Source organism: Euprymna scolopes, chromosome 21 (genome assembly GCF_053919585.1).
Source record: "Euprymna scolopes isolate OS-2025 chromosome 21, ASM5391958v1, whole genome shotgun sequence".
Lineage (NCBI taxonomy): Eukaryota > Metazoa > Mollusca > Cephalopoda > Sepiida > Sepiolidae > Euprymna > Euprymna scolopes.
Window position 1 is genome coordinate 112565142 of NC_136502.1, and position 27720 is coordinate 112592861.

General features: G+C 35.8%; 1 pseudogene; it reads left to right on the forward strand.

Moving 5' to 3' along the window:
• Positions 1–9642: 9642 nt before the first annotated feature.
• On the forward strand, positions 9643–9780 carry LOC145243261 (U2 spliceosomal RNA; annotated as a pseudogene).
• The last annotated feature ends 17940 nt before the right edge of the window (positions 9781–27720 follow it).

Genomic DNA, 27720 nt, shown 5'->3' on the forward strand with positions numbered 1-27720 from the left:
AGTTACCTGAATTGATTTTTTCAATAAGTTTTAAAATAAAGCTGCCGTGTTGTTTCTTTAGGGCGATACTTTTATTGTTCCATCCTGTATATTGAGTACAATATAATAATCAATAGAGAATTGGCTCTATGATTATAAATACAGAATTTGCATAAATTAAAATATCATATTTAAGCGTATTTTACGACAGGGCAACACCGGGTGACCTATTAGCATATATAGAAAAAGCGGCAGACAACAATTAGCTTATATAACTCACACTGGAATGCTGATGACATTGTGATAATGGTAGAAATCACTCCTCATAGCTTCAGTCTATTGTCCCTCCTCACCAAGCATTCACAAGAAACACTCGTCTAGCTGAAAACACTATCAATAATTTCCTCACTCTTTATCTATGCCTAAACGTAAGCGTAGATTCCATGAACAAAGCTTCTTTTTTAGAACTGCAGATCTGTGGAATTCTCTTCTGTTTGTCTACTTTCCATTTGACTACAATATGGTCGTCTTCAAGTCCAATGTAAACAAGTTCTTGATGAGCCATTCCCCTTAAGTAATCCAATTTACCAAATTTCCATTACTAATGATTACTACAATATTGTCCCATTGACTACTGTACACTCATTAACCCGAATCCTCGAGTAGCCTCTGGGCCTTGATAAGTTGTAAAAAAAAACCCCGAATACTCAACATAATCAAATCCTTAAATAGGAGAAAGTTGTTCTTGATGGTCGTACGTCAAAACAATATGATATAGATATGGGTGTATCTTAAGGGTCGATCCTTAGACCTTTATTATTCCTGATATTCATAACTGACTTCCCTGATAAAATTTATAACAGTCACGTGGGGGGAAAACGAATGAGCATATATTGTAGGGAAAATTTTGGTGTGACTGCAGTCATGGAAGCGGACTGCTAAGGGTGGCATGTGCGAACTCGAAACCTGATCGACAGGACACAGAAAGGCGACAAATCATCAGGTTCGATCGCACCTTAATTTGCATGCATGAAACAATATAAGGCAAGCAGTGAAGGGGTTGGGAACGAATTGAGTCGAGTTGAGTTCTCGAGAACTGGACTGAACGTGTTAGAGCGGAGAATGTTGCCAAGAATCCAGTCCAGGTTTTTTTTTCTATTAGAGTCAATTGCAGAAATCCTAGAGGAAGATCTCCAATCTGTAGTAGAATGAGGACAAAAATGGATGGTGACATTCAATTCTGCCAAAACTAAACTTGTTTCCCTTAATAATTACAAGAAACCTTCTCTACCATCAATAGCTATGGCTAATGATACTGATACATTACCTTTTTTTTTTTTTTACATGGAAGTCACCACTTATCAAGGTCCGGAGGCCACTCGGGGATATTGCGTGTACAGTAATCAATGGGACAATATCGTAGTAATCGTTAGTACTGGAGATTTGATAAAGTGTCTTACTTAAGAGGGCAGTTCATGAGGAACTTGTTTATGTTGGACTTGAAGACATCCAAGTCAGGTGGGAAACAGGCACATGGAAGAGAGTTCCACAGGTGTGCACTTCTAAGAAAGAAGCTTTGTTCATGGAATCTACGTTTTGATTTAGGCACAGATAAAGAGTGGGGAAAATTACTGACAGTGGTTTCAGCTAGACGGGTGTTTTTCGTGAAAGATTGGTGAGAGTACTTCGTTCAAACTCCTCGGCTTAACGTTTACAGGGAACATTGAGGGCATTGCCGCAACTGCTGCGAGGAAGGTGGGCTCTCTCTACTGTGCTAGAAAGTTATTTACGCCTCCTGTACCTTTACAAGGCCAAAATTTGCCCATCTATGGAATATTGTTGTCACATTTGGGCTGGTGCATCTTCCAGGGTTCAAAAGAGGGGCGCCACCCTAATAGGTCCCCAACTGTCAGCTAGGCTTCAGCCTTACTTCTATCGACGAAATGTTGCATCCGTCTGCCTGTTTAACAAGTATTTTAATGGTAGATGCTCCGACGAACTACCCCCTCAACATAAATACCCCCCGGCAAACCAGATATCTTGTTTTTTTTTTTTTTTTTTTTTTTTTTTTTATTACATTTTCACCCCAAACAAGGCACATTTCCACTTTGGTGTAGAGGCTACTATCAGGGGAAACATCTACTGGGGTACTATGTAGGGATTAGGGCAGCGAGAACTCCCTACATAGTGTCCCTGCAATTATGTTCCTACATCAAAGTTTCTTTTATTCTCTAATAATTTGGCCTTCAGGACAAGATCAAAGTGTAGTATATGTTCCGGCAGATACTGCAAGCAAAGACCATATGTGGGGGCGACCCCACATATAAGACCTTGGTCAATGTAGGGGCAACCCTTCATACCAATTGTCACTATCCAGCTCCCCTACTCCCCGAGGAGTTGGTCCCCATTTTCCCTTCACTCCTCACATTAAAAATCGGCCTTGTGCCTAATTTGCTCAGTGGGGGAGCAAATAAATACCTCAAAGTATAGTATCTGTTCTTCAGATGCTGCACTTCAATTTCTTGTTCTCTGTCAGTGGAGGAGAAATCCTCCACGACTGAGACAATTTTTATTTTTGTTCCTTTTCTCCACATTAAAAAACGACCCTGGTGTCTAACTCTGTCCCGTGGGGAGGCATTGTAAATAGGAACAATTTACGGCTGACACTGTATCCCATTAACGGATATTTATATTCTTTTAAATTTATAAACAAAGTTAAACGCCATTTTTTTTTTCCTTTCATTTTTTTACCTTGAGATATATCTGAAATTTCCAAAATAAAACTTTAATTAATCACCTCTTTCGCAGAAGATCGATTATAAATGTGAACTTATTGATTGCAGAAATTGTTCAGTGTTTTTTTTTGTTTTCCTTTTTATTTATTTATTTATTTATTTATTTATTTTACCTTTTTAAAAATACATGATTATGTTCCTTTACTTCTTTACTCCAAGTTAATTTTAAATTATAACAACAACAAAAAATTATAACAACAAAAAAAATTATAACAACAAAAAAAAATTATAACAACAAAAAAAAATTATAACAACAAAAAAAATTATAACAACAAAAAAAAATTATAACAACAAAAAAAAATTATAACAAAAAAAAATTATAACAATATAAAAAAATTATAACAACAACAAAAAATTATAACAACAACAAAAAATTATAACAACAAAAAAATTATAACAACAAAAAAAAATTATAACAACAAAAAAAAATTATAACAACAAAAAAAATTATAACAACAAAAAAAAATTATAACAAAAAAAAATTATAACAATAAAAAAAAATTATAACAACAAAAAATTATAACAACAACAAAAAATTATAACAACAAAAAAATTATAACAACAAAAAAAAATTATAACAACAAAAAAAAATTATAACAACAAAAAAAATTATAACAACAAAAAAAAGTTATAACAACAACAAAAAATTATAACAATAACAAAAAATTATAACAACAAAAAAATTATAACAACAAAAAAAAATTATAAGAACAACAAAAAATTATAACAACAAAAAAAATTATAACAACAAAAAAAAATTATAACAACAAAAAAAAATTATAACAACAACAAAAAATTATAACAACAAAAAAAATTATAACAACAACAAAAAATTATAACAACAAAAAAAAATTATAACAACAAAAAAAAATTATAACAACAACAAAAAATTATAACAACAAAAAAAATTATAACAACAAAAAAAATTATAACAACAACAAAAAATTATAACAACAAAAAAATTATAACAACAAAAAAAAATTATAACAACAACAAAAAATTATAACAACAACAAAAAATTATAACAACAAAAAAAAATTATAGCAACAAAAAAAATTATAACAACAACAAAAAATTATAACAACAACAAAAAATTATAACAACAAAAAAAAATTATAACAACAACAAAAAATTATAACAACAAAAAAAAATTATAACAACAAAAAAAAATTATAGCAACAAAAAAAATTATAACAAAAAAAAATTATAACAAAAAAAAACAACTAAAAGAAGCTTTCAAAATGATACTCTCTTAGAAAAGCACTACTAATGAATACTTATAAATACTAATCTATATACATAAAACAATAGATGTATGTGTGTCTGTCTTTGTTTGGATACATACAAATTGAAAATTCTGCTCGCTAAATCTCACCCTCTCTCTATCCTTTACTCTCTCTCTCTATCTCTCTAGCTACGGGTTAAATAGTACTGCTACTTGTAGTGATATTCCTTTTTGTTTATAATCGACTATTCCAATCGTTTTATTCTTTTCTTTCTTTATTAAATTCAACTGTTATTTGAGAGAGAGAGAGAGAGAGAGAGAAGCAAGAGTGATAGACATCTTATAAACTAATGTCAAGGGTTGGAGATCAAATAACGTGCAGAGAGAGTGATAGGAAGAATCTTAGTAAGAAATTTTTACTTGGTCAGTTAATTGCAAATTACTGTTAATTAGAAAAATTAGGAAAAACTTAAAACCTCTGCTCGATTACAAACAGATAGAGGGGAAAGATGTAAATATCCCCTCAAATTTCCCGGACGCCCTGCTCCTAATAACTTTTGTCAGAACTCCAGAGGCCTGCAAGACCAACTTGTGGACAAGGCTGCAGGCTGCTGAAGGGACGTTTCCGGGAATCGAACTGGTTAAGAACAATGACCCTTCTCTTGATGAACTCTCAAAACAATGCAAGGGAAGGGTCCCAGTGTTGGTCCATCCGTCACTCTACAGGACCATGAAATTAATTTATCCTTTGGACGTCGGCGGCATTGCAAGAGAAGGTCAGGACATGAAAAACCTGACCACCTTGAGCATGGCACATAACGTCGGCGTCCTCTCCCCGGCTGACTTTGGAGCTGAGTGTGACACACCTAAAGGTAGGTACCATGGCTTTGAATTTGGCTAGTTTGAATGTGAGGGGCTTGAGATCATCGGGCCTGGGAGTGGATATGACTGTGATTCAGGAGACGCATTTCGTTTCCTCTGGACTGTCAGGTGCTGGTCTGAGATTTTGAGGTTTTCTCAGCAGATGGCAGCCCGCAGGGGAAGGGGAGTTTCCGTGCTGGTTAAACGCACCCTGTCGGCAACGGTCGACATTGTTCATAGGAATGCGATGGGCAGGCTAGTTGTGGCCGATATTGCTGTAAAAGCTTCTGTGTTTTGGGTGATCGCGGTTCATGCACCCAGAACTGCTCGTGAAAGGGTCTCATTCTTCAGTCAACTTGACGCATTTGTAGATTGTCGGAAGTGGGTAGTGCTAATGGGGGATTGGAATTTCATCTTAGACCCTGAGATAGATAAGGTAGGAGGCGATGCTAGAGGATCGGAGAGGTGCGAGTCCAGCCTGGCTGATCTGATGGCTAGATGCGGTCTGGTCGACAGGTTTTGGATCGAGCATCCGGGGCGGGAGATGTGGATGTGGACGTGGACCAATAGCGTTTCCTCCTATCCAAACACTTACTTAGACAGGATGTTAGTTAGGAGAGGCGAAGTAGACTTCTTATCTTGTCCCACGTTCACTTGGCTAGGCCAGACGGACCATAAACTAGTTATGGCCTGGCTGAAGCTAGGAAATAGGCCTAAGTTAGTGGCTCATTGGAAGTTAAACACCTCCCTTCTGGATATACAAGACTTCCAAGAGAAGCTAATAGAATTAATTAAAAAAGCATTAGTGGGGGTGGTTACCAGGAGTGGTGGGTAGGTCTAAAAGGTCAAGTATGCCCAGCGCTTCACACTAGATAAGGCCAAGACGAAGAAGAAGCTAGAGCAGAAACTAGCCCAGGCTATGGGGGAGGGTAATAGGGTTAGTCAGGAACTAGCTAAGCAGGACCTTCTGCGTGAGAATAGCGAGCGTTATGAAAGTCAAGTAGTCAGAGCTAGGCTTAGAAAAATAGGCAATGAAGTAGTCAACTCCAACACTGACGCGTGTCGTGAAATTTCTAGGCGTGGCTCTGACAAGTACATTGCAACGGTAAGACATCCAGATGGACGCACCCTGGAATCGACTCAGGAGATCTGCGAGGAGTTTTGTGAACATTTCGAGGAGCGTTTTATGCAGCAGCCCGATCTTCTGGTCCTTGAGTTTAGCGACTGACAAGCTGAGACATGAGGAGGCAAATTCGGCTCTGCGCGGATTTGCAATACCCAGTAGCTCAGCCGCCAAGGCATCCGCATTCGCCGATGATGTCACGGTCTTTGTGTCAAGCTTCAGAGACGTCGAGATTGTGTCGGAGGTGCTCGCTTGGTACAAAAGAATTACAAGGACCAAGATAAACCGCAGCAAGTCGGTAAGACTGCGGTTGGGCACCTGGAGTGGCAACACCAACCTCTCGGCGCACTTCAGCTGGAAGGATGGCCCAGTTCGGATCCTCGGCATGTGGTTCGGACCGGGTCTCTAGCTTGACAAAAATTGGTGGGAGGTACGGTCAAAGGTGGAGGCTGCAGTCAATTCATGGCTTCCTAGGAAACTTTCCTTAAAGGGTAGAGCTGAGACGTGCGCCACTTACGTCTTTCCTCTCATCCATTACTGACTGGCCGTACTTCCCCTGCCTGCACAACACCTAACAGCTCTCGTCGAACTCTTGTCCTTGCTTCTTTGGGACAGAGGAAGACACTGGGTGAGCAGACAGGTCTGCATTCAACATCTGTGTGAGGGAGGTTTGGGAATGCCGGACTTCAAGACGCTGAAGGGGTGGCCTTCCTGAGCCACTATATGCAAGATGACCAATCGCGGAACCCCGTGATTACTGCCGCCTTCCCCGACCTTGTTCTCGACCCTTCTATTGAGAGCCATCGCAGGCCGTGGGGAGAATCTGCCTACATGAAAGAGTGCCGAGCCATGCTAAAATGACTATCAAGGTCCAACGACCTTGTGACTGCTACCCGTAGGGAACTCCACAGAGATCTAGTGAAGGGGGCCGCCGATGACCCGCTATGCACACGTTTGGGTTGGTAGCAGAGTGAAATTCGCTTTGTGTGGAGCTGGGCGCCAGGTTCGAGTCATCTGAACAATTCGGAGTTCTCTCTGACCTGGCTATTGGCCCGAAATGCACTTACACTCAACAACATACAATGCAGTTCCGGGTTTTTGGAGTCGCCTGATTGTCCCCGTTGTGGGACAACGGCCATAGAAACGACTGATCATGCTTTAATCGATTGCTGCGAACTCCGCCGGTACTGGTCGTATGTCAGCGAGGTGACAGCTCACATCGATCCTGAGCATCTTTGCCCAATTACCGTATCCAATGTCGTGGACAACATGAGGCCGCCATGGGACCAGGAAAGACAAATGGTCTGCGTTATGATCCTGGCCGTGGCGAGAATGGTGATTTGGACGTCGCATCTACAAGGTTGCCGGGGGGGGGGTATTGTCTTTTTCTGATAAGGATCTGATCACTTTCTTTAAACACCAACTACAGGTGAAGATCAGATGTGATAGAAGAAGGCTGCATCACGCGGCATTTGGCAGAAGATGGATACATGTAGCAAGTCTGTGTGTACGAAGAGGAGCCAAATTTGAATATGTGTTCCCCGCCTAGGTGTGGAACGCGCAATTCCGTAAAGTAAAATTAAACAAGTAGCCTCTCAGCTAGCTGAGTGTGTGTTCCATCCCTCCCCGATTAGGAAGCCTCCAAGATCCCCACCCCCTCCTACTTGCAATTTTTGTTTTCACCCCTTCCTCTAAATTTCACCCATCTTGGAGAGAAAGAAATACAAACTAACCTCCATCCCTTACCCACAAAATTTTCTTTTCTCCATTCACCCCCATCTAGAGGGCATCCCCACTTAGAGACTGACCCGCAGAAGCAAGGTTCCTTTTACAAACTTAGTGGAACAGGCAATCTATCAACTAGACGGGGTTGGGAGGGTCCTACTAATCACCTTTTGTTTTTTCTCCCCCCCCCCGCCCTCGACAAAAATGAATTATTGTACCATTTTTATTGTCATCTTTTTTGTTTTTACACGTCAATAAAAAATGTTTTAAGAATTGGGAGTTAAGTAGGACGTCCCCCAGTACGAAAGGGTGAATGCGGTATTATGGTGAAAGAAGATACTAACTGGGAGAAACTTTTGATTTTGTTTAGTTCTGGAGTGACAAGGATGACCAATGTGATGTAACCCATAAATGGATTACGTAATTGATTGAAAAATTTAATTTCGGGCCAACGAGAAATGTATCGTTTTTTTGTTATGTTATTATTTTACCAAAGGCAAATGAACATAGTTTCAAAGAGAGAGAAAAAGACAGTGGGAGAAGGAGAGAGAGGTGAGGAAAGCCTTTTGACATGCAAGCTAGCGAGATGACCAGGTCATTTGACCAGAAACCCATCGACGCATGCAGGTTGCTAGGCAATGAAGAATAAAGGAAAGAAAGGGGCTAAGAAAGATACTTAGAGAGAGAGAGAGAGAAAAAAAGAGAAGAGGCCTTTTTGGTACAGCAGTCACCGCTGGCCGTGGTGCCAGATGGATGTGCGAAATTCCCACCCCAGTGACAGAGGCAGCGATGCCGTCGAGATAGGAGGTATCGACCCCCCATCAACGGCGAAAGGAGATAACGCCTGGGAGAAACCCCATCAACAGCAAAAGAAGATAACGCCTGGGAGTAACTCCATATCAAAGGTGAGAGAAAAGAAATAATGCATGGGAGAACAAGCTGGCGTTGTCGGAATACCGGGTGTTAATGTCACGAACACAGAAGACGTGATATTCCGAGAATAACCCCAAAACATTGGATGGATACGATAAAGGAACACCACGTGCTGTGAACTATTGCCCAAAGCGAATAAAATGAAGGTTAAAGTCCACTTTAAAAGTTAAAAGAAAAACAAAAGAGAAAGGAAACATAAAAAAAAATATGTTACCTCTCTCTCTCATATATTTAAGTCAACGAGTTCATATTGCCATTGTTTCGTTTGGACTGATATTTTTTTTTTTGTATTGATGTATTTCTCGTTGGCAATCTTCGAATAGTATATAAAAATACCTCTCCCTATCTTTATAATTTGTTCTTTTTTATTTTCACTTAATTACATTATTCCTCCCCTACCATAGTTCATTGTTTTATAATAAAATTTAATTTCGAAAACATCATCACTGGTGTTTTTGTTTCATTTCTTCTCGCGTTTTTGTCATATTCGGTTCCCATGTCTCATTCCTTTATATTGTCTGTGTCACATGTGCGATAAGATACTGAGATCTTGTTTTCCCATAAATTCCCTTGTACCCCTCCCCTTTTGGTAACGTGTTACAAAGATAAACCATTTTCATTCCTCTCGGAAATTTGTTTATTTGTGACTTAAATTCCCACCTTTTATTGCACACCTGTGTTACACCAACGACCCCCACAATCCCCCCTTTTGACTTGGCCATGAACCTAAGTCTTTTGTTCATTGTTGATTTTCACTGTAGTTTTAACATGAATAAAGGATTTAATATCTCAAAGTGTAGTATCTGCCGGAACAGATATTGCAAGCATATGTGGGGGAAACCCCACATATAAGACCTTGGTCAATGTAGGGCAACCCTTTATACCAATTGTCACTATCCAGCTCCCCTACTCCCCGGGGAGTTGGTCCCCCATTTCCCTTTCACTCCTCACATTAAAAATCGGTCTTGTGCCTAATTTGCTCGGTGGAGGAGCAAATAAATACCCTTTTCTTGGCTTTTTGGCCAAGATCAAACTGTAGTATCTGTTCTTACTACATGCTGTACTTATGTTTGTAACTTTGTGATATAAAGTGAGGGATCACTTTTCTCTATTAATTTAATGTAAAATGATCACCCACTTTACAACCAGTCAGTCTCAAAGCCATTCAAGTCATTCTCCAGATCATTAAAGTTGTTTTTGAAGGATTCCAGTTATTTTTTAAGCATTCAAGTAATTCTTAAAGTCATTCAAGTCATCCTTAATTCATTAAAGTCATTCTAAGTCATTTACTTTTTATTTAAGTCACAGCCCATTTTTCGGTCATTTTAGTTTATTTTATAAATTTCATGTCAATCCTACATTCACGCATTCATTCATTGCACGAAAGCACGCGACTAATGGCTATCGGTCTTGTTTTTATGGGATGATCATCTTTAGTTAACTATTACGTGTAAATATATTCATGCAGATATTCTACATGATTTATACTTGCATAATATTTGCGTAAAATGTTTACAGGAAACACAAAATTGTTTCCATATATATTTATGTATACGTATATATTTTTGTTTAATCTATCTATCTATCTATCTATCTAAATATCTATAAAAGTGAACGTGTCTGTATGTCTGTGTACATTTTCCTACACAATAACTCAATTTTAAGTCTACAGGCTCGAAATTTGATATACAGGGTACTGAGATGTGAGAAATTCTTTGTAATCCGTTTTTGGCCAGAAATTTGGCTGTTAAGTGGTCAAAGTTCAACGATTTGACCTCTTAGAACTCTACCAAACTCCTCCGCCAATTTTGGGTCTGAACATTTGTAATTTTAGATATAGGTTCCTTGGACAGGGATCTAACTTAATAACTTGATTTGAGCCCAAAACAATAAATGTTAAGGGGTCATAATAGGGGTGAAAGTTTTAAAAAATTGACTGCTTTTTTTTGGGGGGGGGGGGGCTCAACATACCCCTCCAAACACCCGGGCAACGCCGGGTTGAAATGCTTGTACTCCTATAAATTTGTGTGTTTTTGTCTTGATATTCATATTAAAATCCCCCTTTTTTCTATTTATTTAAAAAGAAAATACAACTTTGTTATATATGGGTCGTGAAATTGCATTCATCTGAAATAGATCTAGCTAATTTGCATATTCTTTTAAACATTCATTTTAATTAATTCCCTATTAGCTTTTTTCGGTTTTCTTATGGGATGATCAACTTTAGTTTACTATTACGTGTAATTATATTCATGTAGATGTTTTACATGATTTGTACTTGCGTAATATTTGCATAAAAGAGTTATAGTAAACACAAACCTCATTCTATAATCATTGATGTATGCGTATATATATATATATATATATATATATATATATATTTGTTTAAAAAATGTTGCCTACCAAACTGCTCTGTCAGTTTTTTGTCTACATACATGAAACTTAATACATAGTGTATTCGAACCCATACGAAAATTTATATTTGGGTTTTGGCTGGGGAAAATCGGAACAAAAGTGTGAAAATTTAAAAAAATGGAATTTGCCAAGTGAAGATTGAACGACGGCATTATGAATATGCATGCGTAACGTAATAACTATTGGTTCATGTTTTAATTTTCATCCTTGCAGCAAATATTTCTTAATAGGTCAGGCATTAACGTCAGAGAAAAAAAATAAATCGTAAGCTAAATGTTTTGGTTTCGATTCTTGGTGGTGGTGCACAAGTCATTTTTTTTTTTTTAACTTTTTAAATCATTACTATATATTGGGTCCAATATAATCTCCTATATATGTAATAATTTGATTTTAGAAATCCCCCTATGGACCAAATTACGATAGGTTTGCAACAACAGATGCCACATACAAATTTATTATGTCTCAACTATTATCTACCATCTTATGTAAATTTTGAACGCTGTTATAATTCGTTATAATATAATCCTATCTTACTTCCTGCGAACGACATCATCATGATTGCCAAGATCTATAGACAAAGTAGTTCGCATTTTCCCCTCTACCTGAAAAGTCCTCCCACTCTCCCAGTAAGGACCGGGTAAATATATAACCATTATAACTATATTGACCTGACACCCTTATTAACTAGATTAAACACTCAGACATCTACAACTACCATTGTGCTTCACTATTTGAAAATAATGATTCTCCCAATAACATTCTGCCTATTCTCATTAGTTGCGACCATGAAATTCTATTATTCCGGATTGTACACTAACGTACAAAAAACGAGCACAGCAGCCCTTAATCAATATGGACGATCAATTGTTTAAATCGTTTATACTTTACTATCGTCGCTTTTCCTTTATTTTTCAGACTGATTTTTAGATTTATTTACAAGTTACACATATTATTGCGCATTATTAGGATTAACATTATTTACACATTGTTACATTAAAAAAATACACGTCGCAGCTTTCTTTATATCATATCCGGTTTCTGCGTCCTAAATTAACGGATGCTAAAATGAAATGATCTCTTTTTAAATCATTTATACTTTACTATCGTCAATTTTCCTTTATTATTCAGATTGAAGATTACAAAAATTAACCATAACATTTAATGAAAAGTTACACCTGCCATTACGCATTATTTGGATTAACATTATTTACACATTGAACATGTACTTTATGACCATCATGGAGAAAAATATTGATGGTCACAAAGTACTTGTTGAATTCAGTAGAACGTTATAATTGTAAACTGATCCCCGACGATAACTCATAAAATGTTTTTGTTTTTACAATTTTACTTTTTTCTTATCTGAAAGTTAAGCTTGTTATCGATGAGATTGACTTGAAAAAAGGGAAAAAAATGTAAATTGTGGGATTTACAGAGCGGGAGCATTTACATAAATGTCTACCGAAACTTTTAAATAAGAGAGTTGTAGTAGCCCTCTACATCAAACTGGAACCGAGCTTAGATTGGGGCGATGAGGCAAAAAAAAAAAAAAAAAAGAAAATTATTATTTTTCATTTTCGAAATCATAAAATTATTTCTTTATATATAAAACACATTTTCACACTCTAATCCTGAATTACGTCAAGTGATAAATTATCATTTCATTACTTTTCATTCAGTTTGTATTTTACTACATTTACGCCAGTTTTTTTTGTTTTTTTTTTACTTCCTTTCTGTCAAATAATTTACGCTGCCAAAGTACAAATTTACTCTTTATTACATTTTCTACGGATATACTTATTTATTATATATGGACTTTTTTATTGTAGTTGTTTTTTGTTTAGTTCTCTTTTCACAACTCCTTTTCCACGGACATCAACTTTTGTTTAGGTACTTTTTTACCTTACCACCAACTGCACTATTTCCTTTATACTGACGACATCAATAGGTTTTAGACTATGCTGAATAAGACAATCTATTTTAATTTTTGGAGACAAGTAGTTTTCGAGATATAATGACATGCATTATGCACTGCAATTCACTGTTCTACGCATACGCGATAAAAAAATGTGCACTTCTCTCCTCACAATACTGCCACACACCCAACCCCCATTTTAGAGGGGGGTTATAGTCTTTGCGGGTGGGTATGCTGACAACATATATCAAGGTTGAACTTGGGGCAAATACTTGGACTGTCCCCCACCTCATAAAATAGGGTGTCTATTCCGAAAGGTGTTCTTACCATGACGAGGTTGGTCGTGTCTATTGCATACGATGTTCTTAACAGTAGAAGGTTAGGGGTGTCTATTCTGAAACCCGTCCTTAACATTAGGACATTGGGGATTGGCCAACAAGAACAACAAAAACAACCGTAGTTTAATTTTTTACAAGGAGGGGGCATGCTTCAATTGGACAACGACGGTTAATGGGTCCTGCTGATATAATAATAAAACGAAATCTGCATTAATCAAAAAAATCAAATTTAAGCATGTTTTACGACCGGGCAATACCAGGCAGCCTGCTAGAAGCTTTGAATGAAAAAATGCACAAATGAAAATAAAGAATGCAGTTTAAATTCCCGGAAGGAAAATAAATATTAACTTTAACCTATTGCAGACTCAGCACCTACATAATCAGACTTCTAAAAATTTTATAATGACAAAAGAGAATTCATTTCTATAAGAAAGAAAAAAAAAGGCCTTCATTAATGTTGTTAAATAAAAATAGACTTAGCATTTGCATAAGTCGATTTCGCAAAAGTCTTCAATTTTAAAACAGAATTTAACTACATAAGGATGAAAAGAGCAAACCATATATACATACAGGGTGACCCCCAAAAAAACAAAAAACATAGAAAGTATATCTAGAACATATGCTGTAGAACGGAGAAAAAAAAGGCCAAAGACTGTAGTGTTTTGATGTGATGTTTTGAATATAATAAACTAGTTATGACCAAAGTTTCATTTCATTCGGACAAAACACTAAGAAACTGGGACTAATTAGACTTTGAGCCCGTTTTTTTTGGGGGGGGAGGGGTCACCCTGTATATATATATATATATATATATATATAGTAATTTATAAAATATATATGGCGATTAAGCTACACTGAATATTCTGCGTTTCATCCAACTATAGGATTCGTCAGGCTTATGCGCGAATTCTGTCGTTGCTTCTTGTTTTTATATATGTTGAGGATTTCTAGTCGGCCAATCAGCTTTCTAGTATCCACCGCGCCCCTTCCTGTCAGCCAATGGCCATGCATTTTATCAAACAAAGGATCTGTTTTAGAACTAGGTTAGTGGTTTTAGGTAGTCGTTCTCCTTTTTTTTTTTTGTAGACACCGCACACTTTGCCCAGTCCAAAATAAATGTCTAACAAAAAGCGTAGTTTATCAAGCAACAATATTTGCGAAAGAAAACCCGAATAACAAGAAATATTACATAGGCATGACTTCCTTAGATTTCAAAACCCAATACTATGACCACAAAAGCACATTCAAAAATAAAAAACACCGTATAAAAACAACACTAGCGAATAAATACTGGGAACTCAAAGAAAGCGGACATTCGCCGGTAGTCGAATGGAAAATAATGAGACAAGCTACCACATGCAGACATTTAGACGACCCATGTAAATTATGCCTCCATGAAAAATTTTCTATCCTGTACTTTAAAGAACCTCAAAATCTATTAAACTGTAGGCGGGAAATAGCAAACAACTGTGTTCACAAAATAAAACTTACTCTAGGATAGCGATACAAAATAGCTTTAAAACTAACAATAACAATAGGAAAAAAAAACAAATAAATAAATTAAATAAACATGAATATACATAAACGATCACATACGTATATGTATATATATGTATATATATATATGTGTATATATGTATATGTATGTGCATTGTTTGTGCAAATAGGTATATTTATATGTATAAAAAAAAAAAAAAAAGAAAAAAAAAGGAGAACGACTACCTAAAACCACTAACCTAGTTCTAAAACAGATCCTTTGTTCGATAAAATGCATGGCCATTGGCTGGTAGGAAGGGGCGCGGTGGATACTAGAAAGCTGATTGGCCGACTAGAAATCCTCAACATATATAAAAACAAGAAGCAACGACAGAATTCGCGCATAAACCTGACGAATCCTATAGTTGGATGAAACGCAGAATATTCAGTGTAGCTTAATCGCCATATATATTTTATAAATTACTAACTAGCTCTATCTACGTATTGAGCACTTTTGAAGTAAATACTTGAAGTTTACGCATAAATCTATACTTTCGTATATTAAATTTATGCGAATAAATGAAGTAGTTATATATGTATATATATATATATATATATATATATATATAGTAAGTTATAAAATGTATATGGCGATTAAGCTACACTGAATATTCCGCGTTTCATCCTTATCCGCTTATGCGCATAAGCCTGAAGAGTCCTAGAGTGGATGAAACGCGGAATATTCAGTGTAGCTTAATCGCCATATACATTTTATAACTTACTAACTAGCTCTATCTACGTATTGAGCACTTTTGAAGTAAATACTTAAAGTTTACACATAAATCTATACTTTCGTATATAAATTTATGTGAGTAAATTAAGTAATTATATATATATATATATATATATATATATATATATATATATATAAGGCTATCACGCTGGTGAAAAAGAATAAGGATTCTACCTTACTATTTATGTAATGCCTCCTCATCTGTATCCCTGCCAACTTTAAAATATAAATTTCACTTTTATGATTTTCTCTGTCGCCAACTGCTGTACTAAATTCTTCATGTTAATTTTTCAGTTTAGTTCATGTTCAATGCTATAATAGATAAGCCAGCTAGTCTTTTCTGAAATATGGTGTTCCGAAAAAAAAGTTTTTAATTGGTTTCAATTTAGAGGAACTGGCAATTATGTTTAGATATAAATCGACAAGTGTGTGTTTCATTATATAATTTACACATTCAATAGCGGAAAATGTAATGCACTTCTTACTGTTCATGAGATTAACGAAAATGATAATTTCTCTTTCAAGTTTCTCACGGTCAACATCGCTCCCTCTCCCGCCCCGCCAACACATTTTGTTAAAGCAGCGCAACATGACGGTAACATTTCCGAAATTATTTCGGCTTCCATGTTACTTACCTTACATAAAAACTCGTACTTTGATTTAAAATCATTCATGTTTTCAAACAATTCCTGAAAAGGGTCTGTTATCTCGCGTAGCCAACGCACTGTTCCGGCATTTTAAAATACAACCGCTGAGAGACAACGCGCGGATCTTTATTTACTGATTTTTCTTTCTCTGACTTTACAATACGGCAAAAAAAAGGAGGAAAAGAAATAAAGAAAAAAAAAAAAGATGTACAAAATACTGAGGATGGAGTTTGACTCTGAAATATATTTAAATTATAAATTTCAAACGAGTAAAATATTTGTTTATTTTCGTAATATTGCGTTGTGATTTGGCTTTCAAACGGACATGATACATGTTTTATTTTCTTCAAATTCCTGAAGACTGTGAAATTGTATCCATAAGTGGATAGAAAAATTGTCGGCAAAACGCTTCTTTTTTTTTTTTTTATTACATTTTCACCCCAAACAAGGCACATTGCCACTTTGATGTAAGGGGCTACTATCAAGGACATAAGCTACAGGGGTACTATGTGGGGAGTTGGGCAGCAAGATGTCGGTTCACGTTACACTCTTGAACTTCTGCATGTCAGTACAGTTGGGGAAGTAGGAACCCAGAAGGGAATTCCAAAGTCTAGCGGTTCTGGGGAAGAAACTACTGGAGTAGAAGGCTCTCTTACATCTAGGGATCTCAACTGTGAAGGGGTGAGATTTTGCTGCTTGTCGGGGGTATTTATGTCGAGGGGGTACAAGTGTTTGCAGTTCGTCAGAGCATTCACTGTTAAAGTACTTGTAGAACAGGCAGAGAGATGCTACATTTCGTCGATGGGACAGATGCTGAAGCTTAGATGACAGTTCAGGACCTATCAGGTTAGCGACTCTCTTTTGAACCTTGTCTAGGAGTGAGAGACTAGTAGCAGATGCACCAGCCCAAATATGACAACAATACTCCATACATGGGCGAATGGTGGCCTTATAGAGGTACAGGATACTTTCGGGCATCAGTAGCTTTCTAGCACAGTAGAGAGAACCTACATTTTTGCAGCGGTCCTGGCAATGCTCTCAATGTAATTTTTCCAACTCATGTTTTCTGTGAACGTTGGGCCGAGGAGTTTAAAAGATGTACTTTCAGATAAAGAGTATTTGGCCATTGCTATTATTTATGTAATAGATCATAACTCGTCGGCTGAACTGGACCCTTCGAAATCAAATAAATATGCTATGTTTCACTTAAACCTCTCCAATCAGCAGGATCATCAGATATACGACAAGACAGAACATAACCTTGGTTCAGTTGACTCAACCGGCCATTTCTCATCTGGTACTGCACTTCCATGCTCAGAATCCGGAAATAATTGTGTATTAATGCGAGGGTTATCACGCACGTTTAACTGCGAGCTGGTGGAAGAAAAATAAATTCAGAAATCGTGTGAGTCTTTTCAATAACATTTGCAACTCTCTGAAATTTCAATTTGCTTTTCTGGATTTGCGAACAAGTTTCATTTTTAATCAGACTCAGTATTCAGTCGTTATCCAAATACAATTAATCAAAACAAAATAACCGGCTATCAGAAATGGAAAAGAACGAGTGGTTCCTAATTAACGCTGTTAAATAAATGTTACTGATATCACAATTAACAAAGTATTTGACAAAAGTGTACTGCCACTTTTGTTTTTTTTTTACTTCAGTCAAAGTACTCAGAAATCAAGGGGCCCACTACCTGGGGCTAGCACTTGAACTCTATATGAGATACATAGATATTTGAATGTTCCATTAAAGTTCTTTATCTCTCAAACACTGAGTTAGTAAAGAAATTGAGAACATCATTTCTCTCTCTTCAATTAACCATCTTCAAATGTAGTATATCTGTCGTTTTGGTCTCTTGGTTTTAGTGGATTCTAGGACAAGAATTTATCTAGTCTGGTGGAGTATCCAGCTTCGTGCTATTACTTGAGGTAATATCTCTTGAAGAAGGTGCACCATTCCTCATAAAAGCTAATGGGTTAGCCATAGAAAGGAGATCTTGTTTGGGCTGCAAATACTTTGTGATTTTGAATATTTGGTCAGGGTTTACTTCTAGGGAAAAGTATCTTAATGCCAGGTTGTTCTGGCAAACCCCTGCACAGAGAAACCTTAGACACTCGAGGATATTGTCTAGTAGGCATTCAAGTTCTTTCCAGACCAAGGTATAATTAAAGTATGCCTATGTAATTCCAATCTCTAAGTGAAAAAGAAAAGTGTGTTAAAAATATGCGTGAACAGAATGTAAGGTTGCAAATAGGATGTACTTATGTATATGTCACCAAAGATTGAAAATCTAAATAAACATTTCGATAAAAAAAAATGTTCTTTATTGACACAAACGACGTTTCCAGTCTTTCATTTGTCTCTTCAATCACAGTTTACATTTCTTTAAAATAGAGTTAAGAAAAATCCACTTCCGGTTATGTTGAAACCAAATTAATTTTATTTTTCAGTTTTTAATCTGAAAGAAGTTGACTCTTTCAGAATTAGAGTAGAAAGCATGTTAAAATGTTGAATCCTTGACAGCACCTCTTTCGTAGCGCAGAACCATTCATATAATTGTTATGACACTATTCAAGTCTCCATGAAGAAGTTTTTTTCACGTGAAGCCAAAATTATTTTCAGACCCCCCCCCTTCGCAAGTACAGACCTAAGCATGTGGTTAGGTCTGTACTTGTAGCCAATAAATTTAACTTTAAAAATCATGCAGGGTTTACCTACTTCTAACTTAATTTTTTTTAATTAGAGCACCATTTGTGTAAATTTGTGACAAAATTTTTTAAGGCTGTCAGAAAAAAAGTCATTTTCCAAATTTCACTTACCCAAGACACAAAATAAGGCATTCAAGCAAGAAAGTGCCATATGTAGATTGAATTTAAAAAAAAAACAAACCAACAATGCGCATTTTTGTCTGTGACAATTTCTTTTCAATTTTTTTTCAAAGTTGACATTTTTTTTAAATTTAAAGACCCAGAGAGTCTCTAATGCATATATGAAGAATAAAATTTTAGTCATTCCAATACCACATACTATGCACTGATCAGAAAACACCAGTTTTTATCAAAATCTGATGCAAACAGGAAAAGTTACAACTAATTTTGTAGAGAATGTTGGCTTTTGAAGCCAAAAATAATTTTTTTTGATAAATTAAATCACAGGCTCTAAATAAATCTAAATAAAAAATCCAACTCGTAGAAAAGTTTCTTATCGATATTTATTATATGTATGAGCCAAATTTTTTTTATTTATATTGAAATTCAAACTACACATTAATTTATCATCCCGGTCAAATTTTCTGAAAAAGTGCACTTTTCATGGCGTGTATGCTAGGAAAATACTGGAAAACCCATGAATTATGTCCAAAACAATGTACCCAAATTACACAATCACAGAATTGAAGCTCTGGTAAATTCCCACAATATATACTTCTTGGACATCTTCTGCATTTGTTATGATATTGACGTTAGATTGTTTTACTGCATTGAACACAACAGTTGAATTGTTGTTCTCTTTATTTCATATTGTTGTTGTGGTACAACATTATCAAAAAGCCATTTTGATGGTAGTTCACATTCAAATATCGTATGCAGTTCGATGGGGCCAATTAAGTGGCACTTACAACACCGCTTCTCTGGGCAGAGAGATAAATTGATTGTGAAATGGGTTGACGAGGACAACTACAACCAGAACGGGTTCATCATATCCAGGGACTCCGTGAAAACTTAAGTTCAAAATCGAAGCATATGATGCAACAGTATAACATTGCTTTAGGGATGAGATTGGCATACACTGCTTGATTAACGGTTTTTCTTTGTAAAGTGACTTATTTTGTTTTCCATCTATATGATCGTACATGTTATTTCTGAATTTGATATTCAGTAAATCTTCCCGCTTCTTAAAAAAACTTATTTTCAATTTCAAATTTAGGTTCCTAGTAAAAAAAAAAAAAAACAGTGCAAAGACTACGGTTTTTATTATGTTCGGGAAACCGGTCAAAAAAATACTAATTTTCAATTCAGCCATAGGCCACACTTTGAAAATGCTAGAATACCTCTAAAACTAGGTCAGATTTTGTAGTTATGACAGTTTTTTTTTTAAATTCACCATTAAATTTTGACACAGTGCCTCCAAGAGAAAATCTTCTTCATGGAGACTTGAATAGGGTCATGTCAATTTTTCAATTTTTTCCTCCCTGACTCAGACACTTAATATTTGAGAATTAGAAAAAAAATTAATTCTGTGGTGATCAACTGGACCATTTCTTTCAAGTGGGGTCACTTTTTGCAACGCTATTTTTTGCAAGTCATGTACGCGTTTATGTTTATAAACGTTATTTTTTTTTCAGGGTCATGATGTCATAAGTCGTAGTACGGTTGGCAAAAGTGTTTGCCACTTAACTTTTCCCTTCTTTCCCTCTTTTGTTGTGATTTATTTCTTTGGGGTGAGGGGGGGGGGAGTCCAGGTTGTCACCTACTTCTTCCATTCTTTTCTTGGGGTTGGGTTTCTTAGTATAGTAGCTCTGTCCAAACCAAATTTCATGTCTACCCGGATAATGCGGGGGTGGGGGGCGGGTATTCATGCTATTATATATATATATATAAATATAGTAATTTATAAAATATATATGGCGATTAAGCTACACTGAATATTCCGCGTTTCATCCACTCTAGGACTCTTCAGACTTATGCGTATATTAATTTTATGTGAGTAAATTAAGTAGTTTATATATATATATAAAGTAGAAAGCGAGAGAAGTATACGGCATGATCACGTTGAAGCACTGGTTCTTGTTAGATCACTGAAGTTAAGCAACGTTGAGCTTGGTCAGTACTAAATGAGTTACAATTTGAGAATTCCAGGTACTGTATGTGCTCTCTGCTTACCTCAGCATTGTTTTCAGTCATCTTGGAGCTCTTCTGTCCACTGGACTCAAGCAGTGCTGATTTAGGAGAGGTGTGGTTGGGAATTGTGCAACCCTTGTCTCATAATTACACGCGCAACTCCCCTTACAGGGGCTATCCAGTGTCTTTTGAGATTGACAGGAGGCTCCCATTTTAGAAAGAGAAATAGAGAGAGTGTAGGTTTATATTTCAACATACATGTATGACAATAATTTTCCAGTCAATCCTAATAATTATTTTGTTAATCATTTTGATTACAATAGATCTGCCTTGCGGCTTCCCGAGGCCTTACCGCCCCTAGGGATCTTTCACCCAGCCTGGCTTTGCTTGGGGCCCTATGTACTGTTCATAACTTTATGTGCATACGTATATATATATATATATATATATATATATATATATATATATATATATATATATATATATATATTTAAAAAATTTGTTCAAGTAACCTACAGCTAAAATTTCAAGTGTTTAGATCTAAAATTGGCAGAGGAGTTTGGTAGAGTCTGCAAATGTCATCAACTCTTTCAATTTTGAACTCTTCGCGACCAAACTGATTAAAAAGCTTGCCCTATGTCTTAATACACTTTATGTAAAATTTCAAATGTTTAGAGCTGAGTAATTTAGTAGAGACCGCAGAGGTCAATTTTTTTTTAACTTTGACCTGAATTTTGACTCCTAAACTTATTATTTTGGGCTCAAATCAAATTAAAATGTTTGACCCATGTCCAAGTAATCTACATCTAAAAGTTCAAGTGTTTAGATCCAAAATTGATGGAGGAGTTTGGTAGAGTTTTAGCAGGGAAATATGCACACACACACACAATTTCACTTATATATATATATATATATGTGTGTGTGTGTGTATGTATGTATATATGACAAAAAGTCTATATTTAAAATTTCAAGATGTTGTCCATCTTACCGTTTATTTCTTTCAGCATGTTAAAATTTTTAATTCTTGACGGCACCTGCTTAAGAGCACAGAATTATTCATGTAATTATCATGTCAATTTTTTAATTTATTCCGCCCTGACTCATCACCAAGAATAGGAACTCAACTTTAAAAGAAAATAAAAGGAATATGGGTATGATTACAAAAATCCAAAAAATCGGAAGAATAGTTGCGGATATATATCAGGTCGACAAGAATTCTTGAGGTTTTTAACTTTTTAATTCAGGTAAACATATCTCGGCTCAAACAATTTATTGATCGAAGTAAGTCCCAACACACTATTGCCAACGCAAAACAAGTGCATTTATGCCAGTAACATAAAATGTTCTGGTGGTGCTGAAGGCGTTTTTGATATCGCTTAGGTTTTTGAAACATTTCTCATGCAGAAAGTTGTCGAGTTGCTTGAAAATGTGGTAGTCAATCAGTGAGAGGTCTGGAGAGTATGGTGGATGAGGCAGAGTTTCATAACTCAAATTGTTCAACTTCTGCAGGGTCAGTTTATCAACATGCGGCCAGGCATTGTCATAGAGGAGAATTGGGCATTTTCGTTTGACTAATGCTGGGTGTTGTTGTCAAATTTCTGATGCATTTCATCCATTTGTTGACAGTATTTCTCTATCGTAATAGTTTCATTTGCATGCAAAAAACTAATAGATGAGACCGGTCACAGACCACCAAACAGTCGGCATGATCTTCTTTTGGTGCAACTCTAGCTTTGGAAAATGTCATGGAGTTTCGCCAGCGTCTAATCACTGAGCTGAGCATCGCCGGTTGTTGTAAAGAATCCACTTTTCATCATAAGTTACAACTCTGTCAAGAAACAGGTTGTCCTTGTTGCATAAAAGAAGGGAAGATGAGACTTCATAAAAGACTTTCTTTTGTTTGTCGTTCATTTCATGAGGCACCCATTTATTAAGTTGTTTTTTTCCAATCTCTTTCAAGTGATTGGAAATCGTCGTATACGTTACGTCTAATTCAGAAGCAAGTTCTCAAACAGCTGTGCATGGATTGGCGTTGACTGAAGCTCTTAATTGATTGTTGTTAACATTCGATTGTCAACAACTACGCTCGTTATCTTCAAGGCTCTTGTTGCTGCCAAGAAATTTCTTAAACCACTACTGTGCTGTATGGGTCAAACGCTTTGTTGATATCGCTAGTTGTTTCAGCAGTTTTTGGCCTAGCTTGAATCGAAATAAGAAAATTGTGCGAATTTGCTTTTGTTCCACCAACGTTCTGAAAAGAAGACATAATTGTATTAAAACGATTGTAATTTAAACGATTACATACAGCGAAAAAAGCTCTTTAAAATGATATATAAAGTAAAGGTATTTTAACGAAAACTTATTTGAAAATTCATCATTTGAAATCAAAATAAAAATTTCGCAAGAATTTTCTCATTAACCTAATCTTCTTCTATAATATAAATCTCAATTGTCGGTTTGTGTGTGTGTGTATGTATGTATGTCTCATTAAAACTTTCGACACACGCGACCAACACTAACAAAATTAGTATCGTTTGAAGGCGCAGTCTCTCGTCCGACAAATATCCAAAAATTGGCCAAAAACATTAAATTTTTCACCGTCAACTCGGCCGTTTTTTACAAGGAGGAGTCACTTTTTTCATCGACGTTTTTGCAAAGTCATCATATGCCTTGCAATGACTAAGCTTAATTTGAACGGCAGCGGCGTCGTATGTCACATTGGGCACAGCGATCAAACTGTTTGCTTTTTTTTTCAATTCCATTTTCTCTTAACGTTACAGGTTCGAGCCTGTCTGCCTCCTTGCCTGCCTGCCTACTACCTTTTTTTTTTTTTTTTGTGCTCGCACAGGTACTCGCTGCTATTTTCATGCTTTTTAGTGGGGGGGTAATTTTTTTTGTGCTTGCACGGGTACTCGCTGCTATTTTTATATTTTTTAGCGGGGATGGTTAATTTTTTTTTTTTTTGTGCTCGATTGAAACTTCTTTTAGGGCTTCGTTGCTCAATACCGTTATCATAAAACCTCTCCACACCCGGGCAAAGCCGGATACCCCCGCTAGTATAATATATGTAACGTAAATAATTACTCTACGCATTAGAAAAGGACTAACACAGCACATCTTGTACACATAACAAACTCAATATAATTAATGTACATAGAGCTTAATAACAATGAGAAATATTTAAAAGTGATTTATCATAGCAATTCACTGTTGTACATCCGATCGTCAAAAGTACATTTCTATTCAACATGTATACATTTGAATGAAAGCGAAAATCATCTACAACTGAAGTTTGTTAAAATTTTCAACATCTTTATTCAAACTTATTGTATTTATTTGCTTCCCCACCAAAGCAAATTAGGCACAAGGCCGTTTTTAATGTGGGGTAAAAACTTGCTCCTCTAAAAGTAGGCAAAAAGGGGACACTCTGGTTACCAAAAATAATAATTGTCCCAGTATAGAGGGTTTCCCCTCCATTGTCTGGAACAAATTATCTTAAGTGCAGCATCTGCAGAACAGATACTACACTTTGATCCCGGCCCGAAGGCCAAATTGTAAAAAATACAGAATGGTTTGTATTATTATTATTAATATTATTATCGTTGTTGTTGTTGTTATTATTGTTGTTGTTATTGTTGTTGTTATTATTATTATTATTATTGTTATTATTATTATTATTATTATTTTATTTTATTTATTTTTTTAACAAAATATGCAAAGCTTCTTTAGCCGATGTTTAAAGAGACTTTGCGCATTATATATATAATTTATTTCAAGTTACTATTTTCCAGAGGTGAAGCAACCTGTGGAGTTTTAAGGATGTTCATGTAAGTGCTCAATACTGATGTAGGGCAAGATATACTTTTTATTTACATATGCATTAATATGTCGCTACACATTCATGAGCATGTTTCAGTCAGCCAGTTATAAGTAACTAGAGAGCTTTTCAGGCGGTATTGCTTACAGAAATGTAAAGTCCGTAATGAAACTTTCCTTACAGACTTTTTTAATAGTCTAATTCATTTAGTGGTTGATTGTTTCTGCTGTGTCGTCTTCGGATTGTGCTGATTCTATTTATCTTTATTTGGTTTGTTTTATTTGGTTACCTGAAATACGAAGGGCTAATATTTGCAGGATGGCAACTGCCCTCCCCCATGTTGGTTAATAAAGGACTCTTTGCCAATCATGATGCTCAGATCTTCCTCCTGAGCCCTATGACTGTTATATCTTTTTGATGTCATTTCTTACGGTTTTGTTGATGCATGTGACAACACCAGACCCAGACTTATTTTATTTGTGATCTTGTCACAGAGATACTCTTTATCTATGAAATATGTGGAAATAACAGTGCACTATCACACATATTGTTTACAGTGAATAATTTTAATCAGTATTTGCTTCAATAGCCTATAACTAAAAAACCAAACGTTTCTGAACTCGTATACACATATAGAACATAATCCCAAAGTTTATGTCTTGGAATTTTTAAATAATTCTCTCTATACACAAAAAATAGAAGAAAATGCCAGATCAATTCACTGAATCAAACTAAATGGATTGGCTCAACAAATTAACTATCAAAAGAGCAGTGGCGTATCTAGGTATGGCCCGTGCCATGCGCGCCACTCTGACATGGGCGCAAAAATTGCTTGAAAAAAATTAAAATTAGTAGTTAGGTATATCTAAGGTATAAATTATTAAGAATGGGCGCACATTCAAACTTTGCCATGGGCGCCATTTTACATAGGTACGCCACTGCAAAAGAGTGCTCAATATCACAACGACAGAGCTAGTACTAAAAATAGTTAGCACCCCTTTTGAATCCATTTAAAGATTTTGGTTTAGTGCTAAAACACATCTGTGATCAGATAGATGGATCAAAGCGAGAAAATCACTTGTATATACATGTTTACATAACATATTGGAAAGAGAGCCATTGAGAAGTGGATAACAATGCAGACTGACGACCTGGTTGTTCTAAGTTCGAATCCATTTGGTTCCATAGCACTACTTATGGATGTCATCAACATTCATATGGTTCCTGTTCTAAATGTCTGCTTTTAGAAAGAACTGGGGAAACTAAGACGTACAACACATTAATCTCATCAAAAAAGTGAATGCGTTGCATGCTTTAGAACATCCTATGAAACCCAGTAACAGTTCATCAGTTACGTCGATAGAAACGTAACATCCAAGATGAGAACAGTAGTTCAAATAATCCAAATTATCGATCCTAATCTAAAGAATTCCAAAATATATTAACACGGGACTGCTTTCTTGCAGATTACAACATGATGGTCTTCTTCAAAATCGTCCTCATAATCAAATGTTTATTTTAGTCATTACATTGAATCAAATCAAATGAATGGATTAACTCAACAAACGACACAATGACAGAGCCGGTACTAAAATCACAATGACAGAGCTGGTACTAAAATCACAATGACAGAGCTGGTACTAAAAATAATTAGCACCCTTTTTAAATCCATTTAAAGACTTGTGTTTAGTGCTAAAACAAATTTGTGATCAGGTAGATGGATCAAAGAGAGACAATCACTTGTATATACCTGGTTATATAACATATTGGGAGGAGGGCCGTGGTGGAGTGGATAACGATGCGGACTGATGACCTGAGTGTTTCAAGTTCGAATCCACTACTTTCACTTTCGGGTTTTGATAACTTTCATGTGATGTAATTATCTAAAAAAAAAAATGGTCAAAACACTGCCAACAACAGAATGAAATGAAAAAATACCATAGTTATTAATATCATACTGCTTTGAAATTACGCAGTCGAAATTACTTGCGTATTACTGAATTACAAGTATTAAACAAAACAATTTTAATCGTGTTAACAGGTGAAAGATTGCCGTCGTCTTGTTTCAATCAAAACGGAAAATTACATCCCTTCTGAACTCTGTTGTGTCTTATGATCGTTTTCACCAAATTCTATTTTTATTTTCTTTAGTAAATAATTTTCTACCTTATCGATTTTTGTAATTTTTGGATATAATCAACTTAAAAATGCGAGGAATTGGTAGATACCATTGTTTTCATGAGAAATTCAGTTTTACGATTTCTGAAATTTCGTCCCAATAGCGTAGAAGCGCCTAAAATTCCTTCACTATGGTTACCCTACATTGGTTTATGCGAGGATTAGTGCACCTTTTCTGTATAATGTTGCTTATAGTTATAACATTAAGCTGGATTCTCCACCAAACTAGATGAATTCTTGTCCAGTAAGACCAGTAGACAAAAAGAAAGATATGCTATAATTTGGTTAAACGGTCGATAAGTGAGAGGAAAATTAATATCCATGACTTCTTTACTAACTCAACATTTGAGATGTAAAGGAGAAATTTAATGGAATATTCGAATATCTATGTATCTTATATAGAGATCAAGTATTAGTCCCAGAAGGAAGCCCTTTGAATTTTTTTTTTACATGGTAATCACCACTTATCAAGGCCCGGAGCAACTCAAGGATAAGGGTTATTGCGTGTACAGTAATCAATGGGATAGTATCGTAGTAATCATTAGTATTGAAGATTTGATAAAGTGTCTTACTTAAGGGGCCGTTCATCAGGAATTTTTTATGTTGGACTTGAAGACATCCAGGTTGTAGTCAGGTGGGAAACAGGCAAACGGAAGAG